Below are 19,457 nucleotides of genomic sequence, written 5' to 3' on the forward strand. Positions count from 1 at the left end.
GTGCGACCGAGAGTTCCCGTCTCCGTGCCCGTGGCGTGCGAGCGCCAGCCCGTGTGACTCATGGCACTTTGACACTTTATCATCATAATTGAGGAAGCTGTCAGGTTGGCCCCCGGATCACCTTCCTGGGATGTTTATGACCCGATTGATCCGGCGCTTCACGTGCGTGTTGACCCCGCCCTCCCCGCGCGTCGCACTCAGGGGAGACACTCGTCTGCTGCCGTGTCACATCGAGGACCAGCCAAGCGGAGCGGAAAGGCAGAGGATCACTGAAACAGCATGTTCCACACACACAGGCTGCGCTGGCACTTGTAATACCAACTCGCTAGTGACAATACCGGTTTGTCCCAACGCCAGTAAATGTTACAAAGCCAACACTTCTCACAAGCTCAGTTATCTACTGACGTCAGTTCAGGCTCTGCAAAATTTACCTTCAGTTCAGTTTTGCCCCAACAGCAGCTATGGGAACATGTAGACAAACACAGCTGAATCACAGTACACACATCAGCAGGCAAAGCTGTCTGCTGTTTGATACACACTGAAGCAATATGGTCCCAGCTAGTCTTTGTAATTACTCCACCGTAATCATCTCATTTTAAATGCCTTTAAAGAAATTAAAGTTAGCATTTTCCCATGAAACTAACCAAATAAAATAATAGTTTTCAGTCAATTCATCTGATGACATTTTACACAACTAATAAATTAAAGGTTTTGAAAAAACAAAATGAAAAAAAGCCCTAATTTAGTTCTAATTTTAGTCCACATTCAACGAACTGTTTCAAAGTCGTAAATATTTGGTTTATCATTCAGCCTCAAATCTGCTAATTAATTTTCCCCTCACTTGACTAATTGTTAATTGTTTCAACGCCACAAGGCAGATTAGGCTTTGTGTTCTGCTTTTCTATTCTCAGTTGGCTCTGACTCTCAGGACAGAAGAAAAACCAGACCACGCCTGAGCGACCTGCCTCACGGACGCACCCTTTTTATGTCTGCGAGCCAAACTAATCTTATTTACATTTGTGTTTATAGGTGCAAATTCGATCAGCATCTACCGAACGCGTTTGCGTATTTGCGCCGGTTATACCCGAGGTTAAACTGCGGACCGAAGCGCATGCCTTGGCAGCTGGATAACCTCTGGACGGAGAGAGGAGGAGATCAGATTAGAGCTCGCTGGGACTCGAATAAATCTAAAGAGAAGAAAAGAGAATAAGATAATATCTGCCAAGAAAGGAAGCGAGAGAGACGGGACGAAAACAAGGGGAAAACTCGCGGGGGAAGTTAAGTGGAGAACTAACAGGAAGCCGTTTCCCACATGAGGAAACAGAGTCTTGTTACTGTAAAAGCAGCTGACCTCGTGGCTTCTGTTGGGAAGGAATGCATGCAGAGGAGACGGACCGGGAGATAAACAGGAGCTCATACAGTAAGAGGATCACCCTCCAGTGCACATGCACGAGCCTTCTCTCTCTCTCTCTCTCTCTCTCTCGCTCGCTCCCTCCCTCCCTCGCTCACTTTCTCTCTCACTCGCCCACTTAGTATCATTTCATCTCTCTCTCTCTCTCTCCCCCTCACACACTCTCAGTCGCCGCGCTCTGACGGATGGGGATACACTGCCAACGAGGACTTAGGGGTGAGAAGAGTGTGTTTCTTTTCTTCCCGGGCGCGTTTTCCTTCCCTTCCGCCTGGCTTCCCTCATGAGCCGCTGAGTCCCGAGGATGAGGAGGATCTATTTGTGAGGAAGACACAACAACGGCAGAGGGAACAAGAGGGAGCAACAGGGTGGTGAATTCTGCGAACGGGAGTGAGCGAGGGAGATCTTTTTTTTCTCCAGGCTCGAGCAAGGTTAGTGAGGGAAGCTGCCTTTGGCTAAAATAAACTGCTGTTGCCTCTGTCCTCTACTTTTAATGAGACGCTTTCTGTTTCAAGATGTTTCACGCGCCTTCCATCCCTGTCTCAAAGCCTTCGACGACTTGTCCTCACAGAGCAGTTTGCTAAATTGAGAACATTTCCTTTGTCGAAATGGAAAGTCCCACAGTTGCATTTAGCTGTTATTTCATCTTCATTCAGCGATTCCTCTAGATTGGTTACTGAAGTTTAACTCCAGGTCAACACCGCTGTATGATTTCCCGGAGGTATACGGTGCGACTCTCAGGTGGAGGCTGTCCTCTGGCAAGGTAGTAGAGCTGCGGGAAAAGGCGAGGACAGCTCTCTCTCTCTCTCTCTCTCTCGTCGCCGCTCTTCAGCCGTCACTTTACACAGGAGGCAATTAAGCGGGATTGGCAGCCGACGCTGCCGGTAACTTGGAAACAGGCGTGTGGGAGACACATGGTGGCACATGATAGGATTTAGGGGAGAGAGGAGCAGAGGAGGAGGAAGGAGATTCCCTTTGTTCCTCCACACAAAAGCCCGTTCCCCTGAGAAAAAAGGCTGCTCCCGCCCGCGTGTCTGTGTGAAAACTGGCCCAGGGGCAGCAGTTTGGAGCTTTTTTTTTTTTTTTTTTTTGATTATGCTTAACGGTGAACAAGTGTGTGTACTCTCAGGGCATGAGAATAGAAAGTGCGTTTGCGCGTGTTCACGCGTGCATACGGAGTGTCTCCGGTATATACCAGAGGTGGTGGGTCTCTCAGGAGAGCGCTCCCACTTTAATTACAGCGAGCACAAGGAATGATTCTTTAAACTCCTCCAACAAAGAGAGGATTGGAAAATATATTATAAAATGTTATTGCATCAACCAGAACGAACGAACGGGCAGCCTCATGATTTATGTGATCTCGTTCAGGCTTCCTTTACTGAACAGACTGCAACTGAAAAACTCTCCTTGAAACCAGGAAGGACCTTTCCTGCTCACCGTTTCTCACAAAGCCTACTCACAGCCATTTTCAGCGCGGATAAGATAAGTGTCCCGAGAGATGCAAACGCTGGCCTCTGGAGGCTGCCGACAAAGGCCTCAGGTGCAGAGCTGATGAATGGCGAGGCTTTTTAGATATCTGTGAACCGCCGGGTGGAGGGTCAGTTTGATTAAAATGCGTTCGAGGAGAGGACGGGGAACGCAGCACCGTGCTCTCAGGGTAAACACAGGTGGATGCATGGTATGGCGATTATTCTCCAGTGCGTGTTTTGACACAAAAGGAGAGATATTACATAAGTCTAAGCCCACCACCTATTCATTTTAGTGACAGGGCAGTCTGCATACGACAGGATGTGTTTATACAGGAACCTCTAAAGTAAAGAATTTGGCTTAGAAAAGGAACATTCGGCTTCTCTTCTTGTGTTTAGTTTGGACTTCATGTGTTAAATTGTGTCACATAATTACGGTAGGTGAGCGAGGTCAGGGCAGCGGGCTTTAGCCGTCAGTCATCAGTCGAGCACCACTTCCTGTGTCACCTTGTCTCAGGGACACACACACACACACTTCCTCGCAGGGACAGTTGTGGTGTGTCCATCTTTCCCCGTCTAGATAGAGTCGTTGACATTAAGAGGGCGTTAATGGCGCACGCATACACTGTACACACCGTCACTTCCCCCAGGCGTATGCACACACACACGGACACATGCGTGCACGAAGGAAGAATAACACACACACACACACACACACACTCATATCAGGGGAGGCTGAGCAGAAGGAGGCGTCGTGACCAGTGGTTTGGCAGAACCCCTCAAGGTGAAAATTTTAAGTGAGGAGCATTTCAAATTCAGAGCAGATGATCAAACTGGCGTCGAAGCCGCAGAGTAGCTGGCTCCGCGGATGCAGACGATCTTTTTGGCAGAGGAGGTGTATTTGGTGTCTGAATCTGAAACGTATAAAGTCGGAGCCAAAACGAATACCGCTGTGGTTGTCGTCATCTCACGGATGCTGGTTCTTATCGTGGTCCAGATGAGGCAAAAAAAATAAAAAATAAAAAAACAACTCTCGGCTACACCGAGCAGCACTTTCTGTCAGACTATCACCACAGCTCGTCTGATCCAGGCGTACATTTAGACGTATCAGGGAGCAGGCAGGGAAGGTTATTTAGGAGCAGTGTTTCACACTCTATCTTTGGTCACGGTGAAGTATGTTCCCAGTTTATCACGTGCAAACAGAAGACAATTTGCGACTGGAAACCGAACGCTCTGTCCGCCATAAAACTGAATATTCTCCAGATTTATTTATTCAGTGTGTAACAAACTGGGCAACACACGTAGCCCATTAACTAACGCACCATACTGAACGTGTGCGAGCCAAGAACATACTTAGCAGTTCTTTATCATTTGAATGCAGCGTGTCACAATTGTGGGCATTGATTCTTATATGAACATTTTGTTTTTGCCTCCCACGCAGATCCAAAAACAGACACATACACATACATGGTTCTGTGGTGTTATGATTAGCACTCTGGAGACTTTGAATCCAGCAGTCGGAGTTCAAATCCGATTGCATTGTTGTACGTCTTTCCTTGCCGACACTCCTCCCGTTTAGTTTAGGCTTCAACTTGGGCTACCCACTGTGTAGTAGTGCTTAGAGAAGCAGCTTTGGGACAGAAGCCCTGTGTCAATGGGTGCAGCACAAAGGAGGTGGCAGCCCACTAGACGGACCAGTAGTTAATGACTAATGGTTGAAATGCAGCAAAAGATTTTCCCAATGTGGGATCAATATAGTTTAAATTATTTATCATTCTTGCATTGTGTTGCTGCCAAAACAGAGTCATGAGTCATGGACCGTTGAGTCTGGACCTCTGAAGGTGTGCTGTGGTATCTGGCACCAACATGTCAGCAGCAGATCCCTTTAAGTCCTGTAAGTTGTGAGGTGGGGCCTCCATAAATTGTTTGTCTAGCACATCCTATAGATGCTGGATTGAAATCTGAGGAATTCAGAGGCCAAGTCAACACTTAAACTTGTTGCTGTGCTTCACAAACTATTCCTGAGCCATTTCTGCTTTGTGGCAGGGCACGGTATCCCTTTAGGTAGGTGGTACATGTCAAAGTAACATCCACATGGATGGCAGGACAGAAAGTTTCCCCAACTGAACATTGGCCAAAGCATCACACTGCATCCTTTCTATCAGATTAATGTCTTCAGCTACGCCCATAACTGTCACCAGATCACCACTGTTCCTTCCTTGGGACACTTTTGATAGATACCGACTGCTGCAGACTGGGAACACCCCACAAGAGCTGCAGTTTTGGAGATGCCCAGTCGTCTAGCCATCACAATTTCATCCCTTTCCCTTACGCTTGCCCATTTGTCTTGCTTCTAACACGTCAACTTTGAGGAGAAAATTGTTCACCTTGTGCCCACTATATGCCGCCCACTAACAGGTGCTGTGATGAAGAGATAATCACTTTTCCTGTCAGTGGTCATAATGTTATGTCGGAGCGGTGTATGTTGCTAATAAGACGACTGACTGCGTGACACAGATGGGTCAGCAGGACCGCAGATGAGACCGACTGACCATGCTTCAGTGTCACCTCTGCCCTACCTCTTATTGTCCAGACTGTCCATGAATTCAAACGAGTCAGTGAATAAGTTGGTTTCAGGCAGCACCCGAGTATGACAGACCACCTTCTGCTAACCCTGTGGTAAGCTTGTTTACTTTAGCATTTCCACCGCTGCTCTGACCTGCGGTTCATTTGCGTAACGCCTTTGTTACCACAGTGCAGCTGAAAACCACGTTGTTTGCAGGCGATCGGCAGGTGGGCGAGGCCACGAAAAAGGTTAAAAATAGCTCTCTGCCCTTTTACTGGAACACTCATTTAGCATTTTTTTTAAACAAGGTTTTCATTTTACGTGTCGAGACAAACTGATTGCCGTGAATCCAGGTATTTTATCATGTAAAATAGAGAAAAGCAACACATCCTTCAATTGTTGAAGCTATTTGGCACAGTTAATTGATTATTAAAGTGCTGGCAGTGAACTTTCTGACACGATACTAATTGCATTTCTGCGCTAATTATCAAATGTGTACAGGATTTAGTCAGACTTTAATGTTACTGTCTGCTCTTATGATCTTCTGAGGCATTTTAGCTTTCGAGTGTCATTAATGAGATTCCCATGAAATAAATACATTCATTCTCTTTTATTATGAGTCTGAAATACGATGCATCTCTCTGCAAACCTGACTTGAACTAACCTCAAATGAACTCTTTTAGGTGTTGTTTTGTAGTATTTTAAACTGAGTACAAGAATCATAAAATCTGAAAGCGCCACATTAATCTACTTTTGTTTGCGCTGCATCCTTTTATCTACCACCCACCCCATCTAAAAAGGACTCCTGCCGAACAGTTTCCAGCTGAGAGTATAACTGATTAATAACACAAACAGCAGCGGTGGCAGACAAATAATTACATTCTCCCAACCCAAAATAAACAGCGGCATGAAGTCGTTCAGTAAGCACAGAAGTGTCTTGTTTTCTGATCTGCGGTGCAGAAAACTCTGCGTTCATTCGGTTTATCTGGCCTGTCATCGTGACATCTCTCTCCGCAGGGTTCAAACCCAGTTCCCTCGCTCTGGACTCGTGTGGTGTAATGAACGGGCCCTCTGGTTTGTCTAAACTCCACATGCCTGTTGTTAGAAAGAGGCCAGGCGTGTGTGTACAGTATGCGCGCGCACGTCCATCGCTTTTCAGTGCGGCACGCGTACGCGGGCACCCCGGGAAGAGAGAAAAACGAGAGTCAGACTGAGAGAAGCGGGTTCCTGGAGGAAGCGTTGACGTTTCCTTTGATGCCGACTTCCCCTCATATCAGATTCCAGTGAACAGATGATAATCTGGCAGAGGCCCTCAGAGCCGACAATCTCTACTGATCAGCTGTTGAAGCATTCACTCTCCCTCCACGCGGCCCCTGTTGTACTTCAGCGCCGTAACCAGTAGGTCCCAGAGGCAGAAAGCCAGCAGCTCCATTACACTGTCGATGCTAACTGTATAGATCCTGACCCCTGTTGGGCATCTGTGTTATTTTCAGCCCATTAAATGTTTATCGTTACATCTAAATGTGTGTACATCGAGGTGCGTTTATACTCATCTTCTTGCTCCGTGTTTGTGCATTGCTTTGAGCTATGTTGCTGTGCATCTTTTGTTGTTTTTTTTTTTTTTATCTCGTAGGGGGGTGGGGACGTTTGACATCAGGAAACCATTTCCTCTCCTCGTGCAGCGAGTGAAATTAGAGGCTGAAGGAATAATCAAATAACAGACAAGCTGTCGAAATTCACGCAGCTTCACACACTGGATGTTTTGAATATTAATGGAGTGTTTGCCCCGTGTATATACAGTATTGATGTGTCTGTGGTCCACACGGAAGGGAAACGAAATGATAAGGATTCAGACGCCGCTCAGTCACACGCCGTCGATCACTGACAGAAAAACAAATGGAGAAATCAGAGGTTGTAAAAATATTTACAGTAGAGGACCTGTTATTCAAATTAGAGTCTATTCTCACTCATTACCAGACATAAAGATTGAGAATACGAATCTAATCAGTATTAAGAGTTTTTTAAAAACCTTAACCGAGGAAGAAAGACCTGTGGTGTTTTCCCCAGGGTGATTTTTAAAAGGAAATATCCCTCTGAGCAGGGTCAGGATATTGACATATTGGCATTTAAATCTTTATGACTTCACACTTTGCCAATTATTTGGTGTGGCGGCGTGTGACCTGAGACCAGAGGTTGCTCTTCTGTTGCAGCTACGCCACGTGAACACTTCTTCGACGTGTGTTTCAGGTCCACTTCACCGCATCCACTACATCGTAAATCAATGTTATCATGTGACCAGTAATGAGGGGACACTTGTTGTGACCATTTGCGTTTCACATGACATACGAACGTAAATCGTTTTCCGAGCAGTAAATGTTGATCTATGATACAGTTTAACGGCGTTTCGAACTAGGGCCAGAAGTCTGAACATTTAGAGAGCTCCAAGTTGTAAACACAACCTTATATCTATTTTCTGTTAGGTTACAGCGATTTAAAGTCACTGCACACCAGATGTAGCAGCTACCAACATGGAGCGATAAGAGTGTGCTGTCAACCAAGGTCATATTTCCTCTCTCAACTAAAGTAAATCTGCTCTTAAACTAGTTTGCCCTATAAATGAGCAGCATCGAGAGCGACGTGGTTTCGAGTGAAAGGAAACAGATTCGGTTTAGGAGCAGGGCAAAATAACGCAAGATAACTGCCAGTTGTTTTTTTTTTTGTCACAGTCCAGACGTTTTGCCAGAAGTGTTGGAGTCTGCTTCCATATAAAAACACACAGCGCGTTTGAGTGAGAGGTGTTGTAGGGCGAGAGCAGCTGGGTCTGACAGCTGTGATACACTGGGTGTGAATGAAGGGTTAAAAGCTGATGTCAGACGCTGGACTGTTGATAACATGCATCAGCTCCTCGGCCACTTTGGCTCAGCCTCCCAACATAGAGGGAAAGCTTTTATCACCAGATAAAAGGAGCTTGTTGAGGTAACAGCTTAAATGCGTCTACCTGTATAGCACCAACAAGAAGTGTCAAAAAGGAAGACTTAAGGAACCTCTCCTCTGGCATTTAAGATTCTCAGTGATTCTCCTGCTGTCTGATTAAAGTCATACAATCACATTTATTTTGTCCTTAATTCAAACTTGTGTGTAGACAACGGATAAAAACGCTTTCTGAGGATGTCTGTCGTTTGAGGCAGTACATAGAGGGTAATCACGGCGCGCCATCAATCCGGAAGTCACCATGTTGGTGGCACTTGGCAAGGCAAACAAAGACCTGAAGTAGGACATGGGAAATGGTGGATTATTGTTGAGTGTTTGTCTGTATCAGTGCCGCAGACCGTGAAAAACATTTGGCATTTTATAGACTTATGGAGGTATGCACGCGATGTCACAGCAACTGGACGTTTCCGTAATTACAGCGGCTTAGAGGCAAAAAGTGACAGTTGAACATGGAGATTAGCAGCATTGGTTTGAACCATAGGCTGTAACACTGTCTACATTGTAAAATTAATTTTAAAAAATGCGAAATGCCAACAGATTTGAAAAGTAGTTGGAGATATATTTTTACAGATATCTGCCAAAGAAAACAGAAGTAAATGGTTCACACATAACCTTGTACTTCTTGCGTTGTGGAGGGCTGTCAGATAAGTTTGTGGATGTTTTATCATAGTTACAGCAGTAACTATTTCAGTTCCAGCACTAAATAACAATAAAGCAGTAAATGGAATATTTGTGATCACTCCTCGTCATCATTTTAACGTCTGGTCGGATGCTACAGTATCGTATGGCTAACGTTACCTCTCAGTAAAGCTCTTAGCGTTAGCATCTTTTATTTAGCTACATTCATCATAACTGAAATGAACAAAAACTAACTAAAATTAACTGAAACTGAGGCTAATCCCCTTTTCAAAATCCATACTAGTTCATATGGATCATTATCGAGTCCAATTGCCCTTAATTTTATCTGATAATCCCTCTTTTTCCCGGTCTCACTGTATTTACTGGTACATTTCACTGTGTTTTTGCCACTCGGGGGGCGTGGCCCCAGGGGGGAGTGACTTCAGTGCAAACCCTCTATTGACGTTTCTTGTCAGGTAATTGAAATGTTGATAGCAGCGGCTCGTTACAATAGCAACGGCGTTCTTGAAATGTAGATCTAAAATGTTCTGTAATTTTCATAAATCTGGCCTTGGTCAAAAGGATGACCTAGATTGGCCTCCTTTCCTCTGATAACTTTTGGAGTTATTTTGTAATAACTTTTGGCAGTCTATAAAATTCCAAATGTATTTCATGGTCTGCCCGATTGATACAAATGAAAAGCAATTTTCCACCATCTACTTCACATTTCCAGATGGCTGACGCTATGATGACGCGTTGTGAAACCCCTCAATAAGCACAGAGCTTACAGCCGCGTTTGACTTTCACTATTTGAGTTTACTCGAAGTATCAAAACGTGCCTGTGCTTTCTCAACCTCACGTTACATATGCAAACTGTTTTAGGGGGATCAGAAGCCTTTGCGCCTGTTTTATGCAGGATTTATAAATGTCATTCAGTCCGTGTCTACTATTTTACAAAGGCAGCATCACAATGACACTAACATAGTAAAAGTACAGTCTGTGTCTCTGGGATTTCTCTCAACGCGTTCCCTCTTCTTCTCTTCTCCGGTGGTAAAGTTCTTACATGTTTTAAACAGAACAAATGTAACACGACCACTGCTACCAAGCAGGAAAAGTGTGAACGTGGATAAAAGCCGTGTGTGTCTGAGGGGGTTTCGCCTCAGCTGCCATTGAGCTAGTAGCACACACTCACAAAGCGAGGTGTCAGCCGCCCTGCGTGTGCATCGATGCTGCAGCATTGAACATGTATGTGCTCAGAATGCAGACAGAGATAATGCGCTATAGAAAGCCCCAATATAATCCACTAGTCATTATTGGCTCCAATGACTGTAATTTTTGATTCACCATGTAATATAATGGCTCACTGTAATCCTGTTCTCCAATAATGACTAATAATTTAAATAGGCACAAAAATCCCGTCTACATATTTATCAGCGAATAACAGCAGGTAAACTGTGCCGTTGTTCATTTTGATAATAAAAGAAAATCATTGGACAGCCTCAGAAATCAGCTCAATAAAACCTTTTAGTGGAGATGCGAGCGCTTTTAGTACCAATTTATAAAATTAGAGCTTAGGGTTGAACCCGCTGACTTTCAGGGAGCATTTCGGGACAGAATAGGAAGTTGCTATTCGCAGAGCGAGAGCCAAAACGTATGCAAAGCCGAGCCGAGTTCACTCTCCGTGGGTCAAAACCGGGACAGGCTCGTTAATGAGGTGCAATCCCACTACGACGGCCAGTCAACCAACACTTCCAATAATGATTGCTGGAACGGTGCACAAACGGTTCCTTGGGTTTTAAGGTTTTTCCTAATAGCCTGTATAAACTGGCTGCCAAAACACCATTAGCATTTGGATGTGGAGCAGCGCGGCGCATTATCCGCTCTCATCTGAGGTATTCTGGGCCGCACAGCGAGAGGTCGTCTGTGACCGTTGCCCTCTGTGACCTCCGGGATCTGGAGGTACTTGAGAGCTCTGCAGGTTGTGTATCTGTCGTGGTTATTTTGGGACGAAACTGCACAGGGTTTGGTCTGGAGCATTAAACGTCTTAGCACAGGCTTTTTGTTTTGGAAGGTTATCTAAAGGCTAAACACTCCCACCTCTCTGCATTCTGTGAGCTACTTTTAGATCAGACACTTGTTAAAGTCGCTTTGTATTTGGAGTTTTCTGTTACTTTCAGCCAGTGTGGCTCGACATGAGCAACGTAACACTCATAAAGGAGCGGGGTCTGTCAGTGACACACGCTATGTAATGGGTTACATGGCACATATATACTATGTAGTCACTTTTTCCAAGTCTTTTTCATATCGATTGTAAAGCAAGAGTCCTGCTTCCATTCCCCCTTTCTAGCTCGCAGCCAAGTGTCTTAAAGAGATCGTCATCCTGTATCTGGGATTTTATTTTGCATGGATGTGACAAAAGAGCAATCATTCATTATTACTTCAGCAATGTCTCCGCAAGAAGAAGAAAATTGAACGGCCAAAATCCAAAAAGTATGATTATGTTCTGTCTTTTATCCATTCTGCCGCCAGCCTTCAGTCTGTACCAGAGAACCTCTTGGTATAAATTTAAATCTAAAAAAAAATTTTTGGATTGTGATTTATATGTCACACAATTTCAGTATTCCAATCTTGTGGTACATGCAATTGTAAATACTTCTGTAAACTGGTGGAAAACATAGCAACTTGTAGTTTAGGGTTTTCCTTCTGCCCTGGTCAGTTGTATAAACTTAGAATATTTAGGGAGACCACAGAGATGTGATGCGTTTTAGCTGCAGTTTTGTCATGCGTTACTGTCTCATGTCAGGATTTCATTTTTTTTTTTTTTTTTTTTAAATTCCCACTGGGCTATTTGTCTGTGGGTAGAAGCTATTTTAAATCCAGGGTCAGGCAGATGATGATGATGACAGGGAACAATTCCAAGAGAAACCAGATGAGCCCAGAGACGGGTGTTAAAGCAAATCCAAACAAACAACGCTCGCTTGTGTCGGGGAGATACTGTCGCGTCTGTCTGCATCACAGACACCGCGGAGTCCACAGGATATGTCTCCCAAATCCCTGAGCCAAAACAAGTCCAGTTGTTCTGCATGAGTCACAGGCCCTCTACCAAAGAAAAGTGAATTATGGTGCCAGAGCGCTGATGTGTTGACAGATGAGGCCTGAAGGCAGCTCAGAACCTCGGTGGAACTGCGAGTGTTGAGAGGTGCCGCAGAACCGTTCCTGGAAGGGATCGCGTGGCCTTGAAAGTGACTTAGCTGTGACAGCTACTGTATCTCTGTGACATTCGGCAGTCAAACTCCACAACACCCGTTCCTCTGAGCCTCCTGATCAAAGCCAAAGTTTCAGCATCAGGGATGCTGCTCAGTGAGAGCACAAATCAAATCAAAAGCAGGTTCTGAAATGCAAATTTATTATTGAGGTTTTATTTTTTATTTGATTTATCAATTAGGTTTTTATTTTTTTTAGTTGATTCATCTATCGATCACCTTCTAAGTAGAAAATGAATTCCCGGTCAGCTAAGAAACACATACACCTTGAACGTGGAAAATATGAATGAAGAAAGCACATCTCTCATTTTTACCTAATGATACAAAGGTTAAGATTCATTCAGGTTTGACGTAATTGGAATACGCGTTGTTTACTACGCTCTGCAGAGTGTTGAGTGGGATTTAACTTCAGCGGCTTGTGCTGATTGTAATTGTAAATGCGCATTTATTATTGATTTGCAAACGGTTTCTTACACCCACTTAGAGCGCGGCATAATGCAAATCTGTGTCCTTTCATTTTATAGTAGACCTAGATACACAAACAAACTGCTGACAGCGTGTAGACACAGTGGAAGGTAGCGCTGCCGTACTAGACATCAGCATCTGCTCTGGTTAATCTCTGTAAAGCCACAGTGACTCAGGCGCACACGGTCAGACAAAACTCACCGCAGTCGTCCGAACAGCAACATCCCTGTCTCGTTAAGGTCAGGAAGCCGGCGGATTTTCTCTCTTTAGAGAAAGACATTCAGATTCATAAAGTGTGCCTCTTATTGCGTTTCTGTTTGAAGGACTCCCACTCTTGATGAAGGGGTTTGCCGGCGAGAGAGAGAGACACAATAACCGGGGATGAATCTAAACATTGTGATAACACATTCCACGGTGACCGATTTATTGATTTATTTGTTCTAATCTGGGAATCTTGCTGCAAGTCCAGCACTCGCTCTGCAAAGGAGGAACAAAAAAGTTGAAGTTAATTTACTATTACTGTGTATTAAATAAAGAAAAGCGGCAAATCATAAAGACAAATTATGCCTCGCGTGCTTTTCCTGATTCCTGAATTCATTCATAAGGGACTTAAATATTCTGTTCTCATTCAGCAGAATAACTGATTAATCCATGAGAGTTTTCAGTGCAGGATAAAAGAGACAAAAACAGAAATCGATTTTCCTGTTGTCCAATAAAGGTTTTTTCAGTATCTAGCCTCCTGCAAGGGCACATTTAGCATCGAGCGAGCTGGAGTCATTCATTCTGCATCACATGCAAACAAGACCTACATTATGTTAGATGAGGCTCCAAGAATTCTCATCCCCCAGCCGACTTTGAGACCTTGATTGTATAATGAATTCAACTTATTAGACTCCAGTAGCTGTCTCATTAGACATCTCTTCCCCTCCGTGCGCATATATTTACTGCCATGCAAAACTTACTGATGAAAGAATCGGCCTGTTACATTCTCGTTTGGCCACGAGTGAACTTTCTCCCATGAGCTGCAATGTGACAGGACTCTGCGGGGTGTTTAGACGTGTTATTATTCCTCTTTTTACTGTTTCCACGCGCAGTTAAAACTTGACAAACCCATATTTCTTTTCCCCGACACCTCCATAGTTGCGATGCTAGTTGCTCGCTCACATTGAAACGAGGCTGAGGCGGTGCAGTGAGAAATGAGCAGCGCTCGGATCGGTTAGGAAGCGCGGCTGGGGGAGGCTGATTTCCAGATGGATGCTGATATCGCCTGCAGAAATACCAACCCAAAGTCTCCCTTCAGAAGCGTTGCCTTAAACAATGTGAAGCTGCGCCGCCGTTCGTGCCAGGTATTACGCAACAATACATATTAAAAACAAGATGTTATTCTGCTTAGAGACGGGTGAAGAAAAAAATAAATACTTTATTACTTTCCGATCTGGCTTCGCGATCCAAATTGAGGATGAATTAAGTGCGCGAGACAAAGCGAACGCAGGAGGCAAGATGGTTTCCATCAACGTGACAGGTCTCAGCAGGTAGAGGCGCAACGTGCCCGGAGCAGATTTAAGTTTGATTACAGTTCTTTGCTCACCTTCTGCTTGTGTTGAGTTAACAAAACATTACCGAGTCAGAAACAGAAGCAGACCACCCATGCAGGGAGGTGGCGACGCCGCACAATAGCCAAGTCCCTTATTCTGCCTTATTGGACGAACTCTCCACAACAAGCTCTATGGCAACGCCGCTGTGTTTTTCTCCCCAGATTTTTTTTTTTTTTTCTTTCAAAAGATGGACTGTATTCATTTCCTGTACACTACTTTCTAATTACCGGAGGGTACATTCTTCCCCGTGTCTTCTGTGACGTTAACGTCTCCCAGGCGACACCAAGCCACCAGACCAAAACATGTTGCCGCTGCCTCCGAGCTTTATTTAGAATATTTGATCTGGAAAATTTATTCAGGTGAAGGTGGGGAGTGTAAACCGAAGAGGGACTTCTGTTCATCAGTCAAATTTATGCTGAGCTGTGCAGCTCTGGGCTCGCAGAGACACATAAATACATAACCTGTTATTGCCCTGATCAGTGTGTAATGGAAAGGTGCCAGAACAAACACACCGCTGAGACATTTATGGGGAGTCGAACGCCGTGTACCCAAATGACTCATTTCAATAAGTCCTGTTGTACACTTGTGTATCTATGATCTTATTTATTATTATATTTTTTTTTACTGTTAATAACAGTTTGTATTCACCGTAAGATATAATTAAAACTACTAAGAAAGAGACGTTTAGTGGAGCCACTTGACCTTTTATCTTGGTGGATTTATTAAAGCGCTTTTTCAAGATGACTCTCGGAAAAAAACGGGCTTTCATAAATCCTTTCAGTGCAATAAAATAAAAAGTAATGCAGCACGTTTTGTGTTTGGATTAGAACGGAGGCATCAAGTTCCTTCGGCAGAATGAATCCAAACATTCAGCCGGAGTCATTTCTCCCTTTTCGTTTGTGTGTGGTTCACAGAGCACATATTTTCACTGGAGCAGACAAAAAAAAAAAAGAAAAAAAAAAGTCTTCCCCGTCATCTTCTCGCTCTCAGCTCACAGACTAGGTTTTCATCGACAATATTTCTTCAACCCGACTGAGTCAATTCAGATTACGGATTCCAACTTGGCTGTTTACATGGACGTTAAATAAAATAATCAGACGAGAAACGCGTGTTTACGTGGGCCCGGAACGACGATCAGAATGGAACATTTTTGACGTGCCAAAGTGGTTCTGCCCACTGTGGAGCGCTGACTGTGCCAGATGTACGAGAGGAGACGACACTGAACTCATTCAATAAAAGATGACGACCAAGATGAAGCCATTTGTGCGTCTTTTCAAACACAGAGCACAGAAAGAATTTATTCAACGCCGAGAGAAACGATCAGATCAAGTGTTTACACAATAATTACAAGCTATTACTTTCCTATTGGGTGGATTTTCAAAGGGCTACAGCGGTTCCTTCAGATCCGGCCGGTGGCAGTTCTGACTGAGGTCACGTGACGCTATTGTTGTCCCGATCGAGCTCATCGATTATTAGTGGAACCCAAATGTCCATGTAAATGTGCAACCGCTGCCAGTCGAGTCCTCCGCGCCAATGATTGTCATTAGATCACAGCTCCAGCACGGGCCGCCGTCCTAATGGAGCGCTGTGGTGCTTCTGAGTGAATGTCTAATATCATCAAAAGTGAATGAAACCCAATTTATTATGACGACAGTGAAAGGGAGCACGAATTAGGCACGGGGCTGGTTGCAGCAGAATACTGATCAGCGTTCGGATTCAGATCCGCACTCACTCATTCCCCGCGCGAAGTGGGAGCCTCGTCTCTAAACTGTACTTTCACTTCCAGACTCGTGCGTTTCGGGGGGTGATTGATGACGGACATTAACGCGAATTTAAGGGCCGGCGTAGCAACAGAGAGTGCATTTGCGCGCTCTCGGGACGACCCAATAACAAGCCACGGAGCGCACATAAATATCCGGCTGCTATCATCCATAGGACAAAGGTTAGTGAAAACGACAGGGCCTAAACGTTTCCTCTAAAAATAAAGTTAAGCTGCAGAGAGAGAGAGAGCGATGCAGTGTTGTGTTGGTGCTTTTACAAACTTGAAAGCATCTCACAGATAAGACACTAAATTAATGATGATTTTTTAGAAAGCATATAAGCACGTCGCATGCTGTGAAGCTTATGTCTGAATAAAAAGAAGGTTCGGACAGGGATGTTCACGAGGCAGGCGCAGCTTATCTTTATACCCCACCCCCAAAAAAAAGAAGAAAAAAAAAGAAACTTCCACTGAACTTCCCCCTCATCAAACCTCTTGACAGATTTGGGGCTCCCGCTGCGCCGTGATGAAAAGTGTGCCGTCGAAATTCACAGTGGTTCCCGCAGTTAATTGGTCATTTAATATTTCCTCCTTCTCTCGAGCAACAAACGCCGTGTAACATGCAGGCGGATAAATGAGGCCCGGACGCTTTCCACGACAGCCGCAGTTGGTAAATTCTTTACACATTTCCTCTCATAACGCAACTTTACATTTACTCACTGAGCGGTGACAGAGGGCCTCCGCGCTCTTTATGTATATTTCAGTTTGATCCGAGACGCACACAGCAAGTAGCCGTACCTTCCATCTGTGTTGCGTGTCTGTTCAGCTGGGCAGTGTGTTCTATTTTCAGTCCCGGGGAGCTTTGCTTTGTGTGTGTGTGTGTGTGTGTGTGTGTGTGTGTGTGTGTGTGTGTGTGTGTGTGTGTGTGCGCTGATCTGCTTACTCTTCTGTGTATTTACAGTACACGTTCTGCTTCACTGCCATCAGGCTCATTACACAAACCCTCCGATGTTCACTTCTTCTTTGCAAACAAGTACCATAATGAAGTGAACCTTGTCCTTTTTTTTACAGCACAGGGAGAGAGACGTGACGACGACGTGGCTGCATGTGAAAGTGAAGCACAAACGCTGCGTTAAAAGGCCGCGCGGTTTGTTTGTGCGGCGACTGGAAATGGATGGGAATCCCTTGTTGTGCAGCACATGTTGTCATCTGACGGTGGACTAAAGCTCTCACCAGAAATAAAAAAAAGTGGAGGCGGGGGAGGAGGGAGGAGGGAGGAGGGGGGGTATGAAATGCCACTCTAACAAGTCTCGTGGGACCCCAGCTGCCTGGCTCTTTAAAGCATTTTTTGATCAGAAAAGCAGTTTCCTCTTTAAAGGACTCCTACAGCAGCGGTGGACCGTGCTCCACGTACACATTCTCTCCATGTGTAACAGCATCGTATTTTGCTCTAATAATGTGCAGCCATCAGCCCGTGATGTCTGGATTTGCTCAGAACCATGGTAACGAGCCGGAGCAGGAAGAACAACAGTAACCAACAGAGTAGAGAGAGAGAGAAAGGGATTCTTTTAGGTGTTTACACAGCTTTAGTTTCATCCCATTTGTTTATCCGCTGAGGCTCTATTAAGCGGGCACATATTTTTTTTTTTTGACATGGTTACATATCACACTGCATTTCAAGCGGAGCAAAGACGATTGTATGTTCTTAAGTATGTCCTGCAGCCGGCTTTCATGGGTCTCTCAGTTATAAGGAGTCCAATTTATATTGTGTCTAATAAGGTCATGTAGACCCCTGTTAAATTGGTGCTGATGAGGGGTCCTTGTGTCAGTGTGTGAAATGCCCAAAAGAGAGAGAGCAGACTGATTATCAGCTCTGATCACGTGATCGTCCTAATGATGAGGAGGAGCCGAAGGAGCAGCCTGGTAAAATGACATCCCCTGCTACTGCCTCCGACAGTTAGCTCCTTGTTAGCCGCTGCTGTGTCGTAGTGCCGCCAGCGCCGTCGTCCATTTTTAAGCAGTTTGGGTCAAGTACACGTTGGATATTATTAATTATCCCATTCAGACTGATCTCTTTGTTCCCCGCTTCCTCTCTCAGAATAACAACTTGTGCATTCGGGTTGCGGCACGCCTTCCAGGAAGGAGCTCTGAATTAGATCCCGCAATCGAGATGTGAAATTCAAAACTCCGCATTACTCAAAGTCTGAGGTGTGATCGCCAAACTGACAGCCGTGCTTCATTCTGCAGCCGTTTGCCATGAGTGCGAGAGGTGTGAAAGATGTGAACATTGGCGAGAGCTCCTTTCTCCATGAGCTGCTCATTGAACCTCACCCACTAACTCTGTGTTACCAGGAAAAACAGGCAACTAAAACTAAAAACTATTTTCCTTGTAGATGCATCTACCGATTATTTTCTCTTGTTTCAAAGTGGTGCCAACAAATGTATTGTTTTAGACAAGCACCACACCCAAAACACATTATTATCATGATGGCGATGGTGTAAATGATCATTAGAACAGCTGCCAGTTCTATAATTCAATATTCAAGGAATAAAGTAAATGGAAAAAATCTGTTCCGTTACGTCCCACCTCGACACCAGTACTGAACACACACACCAGCTAACGTGGCTACTTGTATGAAAAATGTGGGGGAAAAAAGTTCGTAGCCTGTTGCTGATCTCTTGCACCACTAATAATTCAGATTTTACACCTTCAACTCACCATAGCAACAACATTATGACCTAAATTTCAAAGGTAGCCAGTATTTATAAGTAAGTAAAACATTATATATATATATATATGAGAAAATTTTCAGCATTCTCAGCCTCCCTCCAAATGTTCATGTGTCCACACCGTACTTGGCACTGTGTGCTCGCTAAAACAGCTCGCAAAGAGTTCAGAAAGAAGTGGCAGTGGAGGGTGGTGACGCAAAATTAAACTGGACGTGAGCCACCGTTACATTCTTATTCGACACAAGAGAAACAGCACTGGTGCAACTCCACTGCCTTGCCATTGCTCCTTGTGTGCGGTTTCTATTTTGCTGTCGGCTGCCGTCGGCTTGTCAATAATTCAGAAGCCGGTTTTGTAAGACTTTCCAAGCGGCTCGTGCAGAGAGGATGTTTAAATTTCTCCGCACATACGTGCAGCTGAAGAGCTCAATAGTTTGAGGGTTAATTCCAAAGGCAGATTCTGCCACAGCTATTAATGAATGTCTGTCAGGCGTACATCTTACAGAAGGAACTAAATTTCCCAAACCCTGTTCACATCCTTCAGTCAAGCTTTGGACTTTTCCATTTGAGCCCTTATTTGACCTTTAAAATCACATTAA

General features: G+C 44.6%; 1 protein-coding gene across 2 annotated transcripts in view; it reads left to right on the forward strand.

Annotated features, from left to right (window-relative positions):
* The first annotated feature begins 1,272 nt into the window (after positions 1-1,272).
* shisal1b (shisa like 1b) overlaps positions 1,273-19,457 on the forward strand; it is a 36,314-nt gene continuing 18,129 nt past the window's right edge. Inside the window, exon 1 of one of the 2 annotated variants that reach the window (XM_047596923.1) lies at positions 1,273-1,839. The gene's annotated coding sequence lies outside the window, so the exon portion shown is untranslated. The remainder of the gene's footprint in view (positions 1,840-19,457) is intronic. The other variant, XM_047596924.1, reaches the window with a different exon arrangement.

The sequence above is a fragment of the Mugil cephalus genome, chromosome 10 (assembly GCF_022458985.1).
Source record: "Mugil cephalus isolate CIBA_MC_2020 chromosome 10, CIBA_Mcephalus_1.1, whole genome shotgun sequence".
Taxonomy (NCBI): Eukaryota; Metazoa; Chordata; class Actinopteri; order Mugiliformes; family Mugilidae; genus Mugil; species Mugil cephalus.